The sequence below is a fragment of the Diplotaxodon limnothrissa genome, linkage group LG9, assembly GCF_057381915.1.
Source record: "Diplotaxodon limnothrissa isolate DT_005_m linkage group LG9, D_limnothrissa_male_GT1.1, whole genome shotgun sequence".
In the NCBI taxonomy this organism is placed as follows: domain Eukaryota; kingdom Metazoa; phylum Chordata; class Actinopteri; order Cichliformes; family Cichlidae; genus Diplotaxodon; species Diplotaxodon limnothrissa.
The window spans coordinates 12,749,910-12,758,167 of NC_140604.1; positions in this window are offsets into that span (position 1 = coordinate 12,749,910).

Below are 8,258 nucleotides of genomic sequence, written 5' to 3' on the forward strand. Positions count from 1 at the left end.
TAGCAGCTTTAATATAGGGAGGACACAACTTCCAGATTGTGTGAGTAAAATCAGGTTTTTTTCTTTGTCAGTTTAACAGTTTGTGTTGTGCCTGTCACTGTTCCCTGTCTGTTTTCTTACCTGGTTCTTCCTGACCTTGTACTTTCTCCTCACATTCCCCTCTTTCCTCGCTCCCTCTTTGGACTGACAATCATGCACAAATAGATTGTATTCAATTAGATGATAAATTAAATTAATATGAAAAAATACTATTAAGATCACTAATAAAAAAGTCCTCTCTCAGTTTACTTTCAACCAAAAGGCAAATAACCAAACCACATGAACATCTAATAAAAGATAAATATTGAAACACGGATCCAACATTATTCTTGATTGACAGATCATTTGATTTTACACTTTCACCTGAATGTGGCTCCTTTTTAGAAAAAACTTCCTCATATCCATTATGAACCTGGCTGTCTCTCTGTATGCACACACACACACACACACACACACGCACACACACACACACAACAGAAGTTATAAGGCTAATGGGCATTCAGTCAGTTAGCTAGTTAGTATCCATTTCAAACAGGACAGTGGTAACAACAGCAGGCTACGGAGAATTTAAAGTTTTAGATTTTAAATAGGCTGTATACATTTCAATGTTAGCAACAGGACGGTCAAATGTCGCTGAATTTACTACAGAGCAGGACGGATTGTAGGGTAGCAAACATAGTCGGTAAACACGTTTTCAACACTGCAGGTTACCTGGTGTAATGTTTTTCAGCTAAAAAGAAACATGGTCTGACTCTTAGCAACTATATAAAGAGTAACTGAAGGTTAAATGCAGCTAATATGTCCTGTTTTAAGCCAGGCACTTACACCTCCGCTCCGCTGCGTCTCAGCCACCATCGCTCTGGCTAGAGCCAGAGCAGGGGAGAGCTGGAACAAACCATTTTGGGAGGGGGGTTATCTATACTTTTGTTGTTAAAATGTTACGTCTCAAACAAGTACAGTACTGTATGCTTTTTATATTTTTAGTAGTGTGTCACACAAACAGCAAATATTGTCAAAAAAAAGTAAGAAAACTTTGGGGGTGCTTTGATTCATTTTTGGGGGTGGGCTAAAATCGCCCCTGGCTCACCATCTTTTGACTTAGAATCAGATACCCATCCTGACAGATCCCCAGATAGATTCAAATCTCCTTCGATTCCAGCTCAATGTGTAAACCACTACACCATGGAGCCCTATTTCCCATTAAACTGCACAACTTAAGCAATGAAGCTGGCATGTTCTAATTATCTACCTTCCTCCATCATAAGAGGATCATGGCCTGCTGTGTGGTAAATAAGTGTGTGCTCTAGCTGTATTTGGGCTGAATGATGTTATTTTGAGTCTGTTACTTACCAGTTAATTAGGACATACTGTATGCAACTGATAATGTAACACTCCACTCTTGTCTTCCAGTGTATGAAGCTTCAAATGAGCCCAATGTGATGTCACAGTGGCCACGTCCATCTTTTATATAGAGCCTTTTATATTAAAAACATTTTTAGAGCTCAATTCCTACTGCTTGTTGAACCATTTCCTCAGTGCACAAATATTTAGAGTTTATGTTTCATATTTAACAATAAATAGGCCAACTTTTTTAAAATGATGTATTATTGCATGACAAAGTATACAATAGCTAGGCCTGGAGGCGACATCCTATATGTTTGCCTTGGTCAAGCTCAAACTGCTTATAAAGCACTTTAGAAAAATGTTATATGAGAACCAATCCATTTACCATTTACTGATTACAGATTTATTTAAAATAAAAATTTGTAAATTAATATAAAAATAATCGTTGAATCTGTTAATTGAAAAGATTATTGGGGCATGTGGCTGTGTTTGATATTCCACTAATTATGCTGAGCTAAATATTTTCTGCCTCCAACCAAATTTTAATGGTCTCTAATGAGGATGACTCATTGTCAGTATGCTATAATTCAGTTTCTCAGTTGAACCTGCCATCTTCATGCTGTAATAATAGATTTCCTCTTGCTGTTTGTTCTAATAGCTGGATGTTGGATTGTGAAGTGGAAAAGCCTCTAAAACACCAGGAACAAATCCCTGTGGGAGGTTTGAAATCTTCTTTGATTGTCCCACTAATAATGAATTATGAATTTCTAGTTCTTAATCCTCAGACAGTCGGTTAAATATGCCTCATTTGAGTCAGCACTACGCCAGACTTCAGAAATACTCCGTGTCCTGAAGCGAGTGTGTCAGGCTTGCTGAACTTTATCTCGGTGGGTTTGCTGTTTTTATTATGTTAATACAATGAACTAAATATGACCTGAATAAAACAAATGAATAAAAAGTTAAACTAACGTAAACTAAACTAAACTACTTTCAAATAAAACTGGACACCGAGGGTATACCATCTTTCAAGGTTTTACAAATCAGGCTATATACTAAGCAACAACACAATACATATTACATCATGTCATTACTTATTTAATAAAAACTAAACTAAAACACAGATAAAGTGTGTCCAAAATTAACTTCATGCCATCATTCTGTAGCTTATGGCTATGACTTTATCAGGGTCTCACATTTTTATAGAGAAATTCTGGCCACACATCTTTACGTTATTTTACTTTATTGAGGTTTGCAGGCAGAACTAAAAGTTTTTACCAAGCTTTAGCAGTTGAACAGGCAGCCTCATAATTGACTTTAGAAAACATTTGGTATACAGAAAGGTCCATGGTGGATACACTGACTGCAAGGTTCCCAGGTGCTGTGCAGGTAGAACAAACCCAAATCATCACTCCTCCACCACCGTACTGTGGCAATGTGTATGATTGCTAAAAATCTGCACTTTGCTCCAGGAGTCTTCTTGTTTGTTTCAATGTAACTTTGGAAACCTAAGCCGTGTTTCATTGCAGCCCTTCCAAACAAGCCATACTTCTTCAGTCTTTTTATAATTGTGCTGCCATGAACTTTAACATTTAACATGCTAACTGACGGCTATAGAGCCTCAGATCCTCTGTTTTTGCCATTACATGGTCCTACCTTGGGGTCACTTTGCTTGGATATCAAGTTCTGGAAAGACTCAGCTGTCTCGAATGTTTTCCACTTGTGAATAATTGCTCTCCCTGTAGAAAGATGGACTTCAGATTGCCTGGAAATGGCCTTATAACCCTTTCCGGACTGATGGTCAGCAACAACTTTTTCCTCTGTGATCTTTGCTGATGTCTTTCCTTCTTGACATTGTATTAATACACCTGAATGCTCCAGATCAACAAACTGCCAAAACTTTGCTTTTACAGACTGCAGCACCTGGCTGCTACTTACCCTCTTAATTCTTGTGCAAGCAGTAAAGGTGCACTTAGCAGCAAGAAATGTGTAGCAGTGTGCATTCGACACACTGCTTCCGCATTTTGGCTTAGTTTTGTTAAATTATTAACATGTAATATGTGATTGTTCATCTGAGGTTTTACTTACGTTATTTCAAAACCTGCTAAGGACCAGATTTATTATCTCCAGAGATATAAAACCTTAAAATTGAAAGAGGGTGAACTTTCTATTTCATGTTTATGACCTGCCAGAGATTAATTTTTAGATTAGTGCCATATCACACACAGAATGGTCCTTGTTAAAATATAATATCTTAACAAGGACTGGAAATGCTGCTCACGTTATATGATGTAGAAACCACTAGAGGTGTATTTTTCTCGGTTCTGTAATAAGGCAGAGAACAGTGACTAACTGCCTTTTTCAGACAGACAGAGGAGGCACATTATTGTTCCTTTAGAAAACCAGACAGTGGGTGGCTATTTTCACAGCCTTCTCAATTACTCTGTCTTATAAGCCTTTTCTTCTAATTCATGAAATAAGTTTTCAAGATTCATAGGTCTGAATTTCATGTTAACAATTTAGAAATGAAAGGCTGCCTTTGTCTCTCTCCTTTAGTCTGAAATTAAAGGCTGAAATTTGCAAACCTGTTTTAATAGCTTTAATGAATTGGTCTGAGTGGCAGATACCACCGCATGCACTGTAAATTAAAATAATCATTTCAAGTTGGTTCTTAAATCCCTGCTTACCTTCCAGGTCAGATAATTAGATGCTTCTGACCATCCCCTGCTCTAGATGTGAAGTCAGGGAGACCATCTGAGTCTGTCTGATTAGCTTATTGTGTCTCTTGTGCCTTTTTCAGCCACAATTGTATAAATTTTTCCACCTTCTAACATGTTTTTTTTTTTTTTACTTATTCCTTATCTATTCCCTTATATTTTTTTAATCTGTTTTATCTTTTGCACAGCACTTTGGTGAAAACCAGTTGTCTTTAAATGAGCTGAGTTGGTATTTTTTTCAGGTGCTTATAGGGAGCAGCTCCAGCCCTTCAGGAGCATCTGTACTTGCCTCTTTATACAGTGCTCAGCATAATGAGTACACCCACTTTAAAAAGTACTAATTTAATCAGTAGCTCAATGAACAAAAGAACAATTTCCAAAATTTTCACAAGGCTGAGTTTTATTGAACACTTGTTTAACTCCATAACATGAAATTAAGGTTAATAATATAACTTACATCACAAAATCTTAAGTTTTACTCAAAATGGTTGAAGCAACAAAAACTACTACATCTAGTATTTTGTATGACCACTGTGATTTTCAAGGACAGCACCAAGTCTTCTAGGCATGGAATGAACAAGTTAGTGACATATTGCAACATCTATCTTTTTCTGTTCTTCAAGAATAACCTTTTTTAGAGCCCGGATGCTGGATGGAGAGTGATGCTCAACTTGTCACTTCAGAATTTCCCACAGGTGTTCGATTGGGTTCAGATCAGGAGACACACTTGGCCATTCAATCACCTTCATCCTGTTCTTCTTCAGAAATGCAACAGTAGCTTTAGATGTGTGTTTTGGATCATTGTCGTGTTGGAAAAGTGCACGACGACCAAGTGCACAGAGTGATGGCAGCATAGAGCAGTAGAGTTCATGACACCATCAATGAAATGCAGCTCCCCAACACCAGCAGCACTCATGCAGCCCCACATAAGGACACTGCCACCACCATGTTTCACTGTAGGCACCATGCATTTCTCTTTAAAATCCTCACATTTACAACGCCATACAGTTTTGAAACCCTTAGTTCTAAAAACAGTGATCTTCGTCTCATCACTCCAGAGTATAGAGTCCCAGTAGTCTTCATCTTTTTCAGCATGGGCCCTAGCAAATTGCTTTTTTGTGCATGGGCTTTAGGAGAGGCTTCCTTTGTGGAATATATCCATGCATGCCATTCCTCTGCAGTGTGTGCTGTATGGTGTCACAGGAAACGGACTCTCCAGTTTAGCTTTCTACTGCTTTAGCTAACTGCAGTGAACTTCCATGGTGATTTTCTTCAACCCTTCTCATCAGAAGACGCTCCTGTCAAGAGGTTAACTTCTGTGGACGGCCTGGATGTCTCTGTAAGATGGTTGCACTTCCATCTTTCTTAAATTTTTGGATCACTTTTGCTACAGTATTTTTGACTGATATGTAAACCTTTGCTGATCTTCTTGTAGCCCTCACCTTTTTTTTTTGGAAAGAAATGATTTCCTTTCTCAGATTTTGTGACATTTCTCTTCCATGTGGAGCCATTGCTGACAGCATGAAATGGAAAGGGCTTTTCATTGTTAAGTACCCTTTTGTAGTCACCTGTCTGCTGGACACCTCTTAAATGAATCATTAGACTCACCTGTGGTTGAATGCCTGTTAATTCGAATTTTGTAGTCTTAAGTGTGGCTTTTCTCCCAAGACTATATTTGGGATGTACTCATTTTTGCGACATGGGCTTGAATGAATTTGTTAGGAAAATCATTTTTTGTGTGTGCAAATTAACAAATCTTGTTTGCAATCAATGGCCCACATTTGTGGGAGTGTTTTATAGTATCTCATAGAAAATGTTGATTCTGAAAGGAAACTAAAGATTTTCTGACAAATGTAGTGGAGTGTACTCATTTATGCTGAGCACTGTACATGAAGCATATAAATAAATAAATAAATAAATAACATATATAACAAGCAAAAAAACAAATGAAAGAAAAACGCAGGATTTTTTTTTAGCTCATCGCCAGAATCCTGCAGTTTGTCAGTTTGCATTCATCATAATTTGCATGACACACTCACATGGAAATCCAGCTCCAGATAGAGAGAGGGATTAGAAGATTTGCACACGTTAAGAGAAAGACAAAGAGTTCAGGAGGAAGAGGGAAGAGGAATCGAGGATGACAGAGCGGCCCTGCACAGCCTGATGTGCAGAGGCTTGTCATACCTCCACACATCACATTACTCTGCACATAACAGAGGAAACCTTGTTAAGAGACAGGATTCATCATCATCTCAGTGCTTGAATAAAGAGATTTATATTATAGTTTTTTAAACCTTGTAAAAAGAGGATAAAAGCTGAAGACAGAAGCCAATTAAGACAATGAAGGAACAATGATTAAAAAAGAAAAAAAAAACAGGTGGGAAAATGTGTTCAATCAATTTAACAGCATCATTTAAAAAGCAGTTTATTGTTGATGCAGCATCACCAGCAGCATGTAAATATCTCCATCTTTAAATCTGAAATGAGAGACACTTTAATGTGTCATTTTTCACTCCAAACTGTATGCATTGTGGGTTCACATCCATCTGGCTGAACTCCTTTGGGTGTGTTGTGAAGCATTTGTCACAATGGTGTTCATAAGTCATATTTTGCTGGGGGATAATGACTGAATAATGCAAGCTGTGTAGAGAAAAATGTTCAGAGGTGGCGGGAGAATGAATGGTTATTGGAAAAACTGGGGGAGAAAAGCCAGCTGGATGGAGGGCTTCATATATACACACACACACACACTGTTTGTCTTTTTTGCTCTGTCTAGCGCTCATTTTTCCACTCAAAATATTTGCTGAACTCGGAACTTTGTTTCATATTTCTCCTCTTTTTCTATCTGCTATCCATCCAAACTGCATTCTTATTTCCATCTTTGTAGTTTTTTCATGTTGGAAGAACCAAAAATAGAATAGAAGAGGTTTTATTGCATCATAGCTATTATAGTGTCTTCTTTTAGCAGATTAAGTTATGTTTGCAGCAGAAGTCCATCACTCGCATGAGGATACAACCGTTTGTCACAGCTCAGTAAAAAGGTAAAAGTAAACTTGTGCTGCAGGTACAGACCAGACAGTCAGTCTGAGAAACTGGATCTAGATCTTATTACTTAGTTTAAAACAAAACAAACAAACAAAAATAATTAAAAAAAATACGAGCCTATGCCGAAGCCGGTCTGCCATATGGAGGCAAGGTCATTACCCCTTGCATCAGCGTTGTATTACATCAGAGTAATTTTTATGTGTGCAGGCGGTGCTGCTGTATTCCAGCCCAAACCTAACTATACAAAACTAAACAGCGTGAAAGCAAAGAGGAAAATCCAAAACAGAACACAGAGTCTGAAAAAAAGTCTATGGGACAGTCCTGGGATTAACACCACAATTGAAGCTCCTGGCATTTTAGGGGGATTCACTAGCTGCGGCCACGGTCTCATTTAGCTTTGACAGCGTTTTAGTAGGTAAAAGTGAATGCTTTGACATGAATGGAGCTGCGGTTTGGGGAAGGCCTCGAAGGGGACTGGCGATGGCGCCTGGGCCTGGCGGATCCCCGTGCACTAAATAGAAATGAAGAAGTTAAAGAACTGAAAACAAGAAGGGAGGGAGGCACGTAAACGAGAATGAACAGCTTGCAGAACTGTGGGAACCTATATAGATGACAACCGGAAGGAGCGTGTTTGGAGGGGTGGTCCCGCTCCTGAAATTCAAATACATAATCTCCAATTCATACAGGAGGGCTCGCAGCCAGAACAGTGGTGAGTCTAAAGGTGTGAATGGTGGCCTTTGTGTCTGCCTTAGCTCTGTGATAAGCGGGTGACCTGTCAGGGGTGTACTCCATTTCTCAGTCACAGTCAGCCAGGCTGCACATCCCTAACAATCCTGAAATAGATGAGTGCTTCATGACTCCGCCACAGTAGAGAAAAAAATTGGATGGCAACCTCCTTGTGACTGGGGAAAAAATCAGTGGTTACCCAGCTTTGACTCATTGCAAGAAGTGAATGACCAGTTGACTGCAAACATCAACTAGTGCAGTCCAATTCAGAGTGGTGCTTAAATTTGTAAAGCTCTGCAAATATCCATCCATCCATCCCTCATTTTCTGCTTATCCAAGGCCGAGCCACAGGGACAGAAGCCTGAGAAGAGTAACCCAGACCCCTCTCTA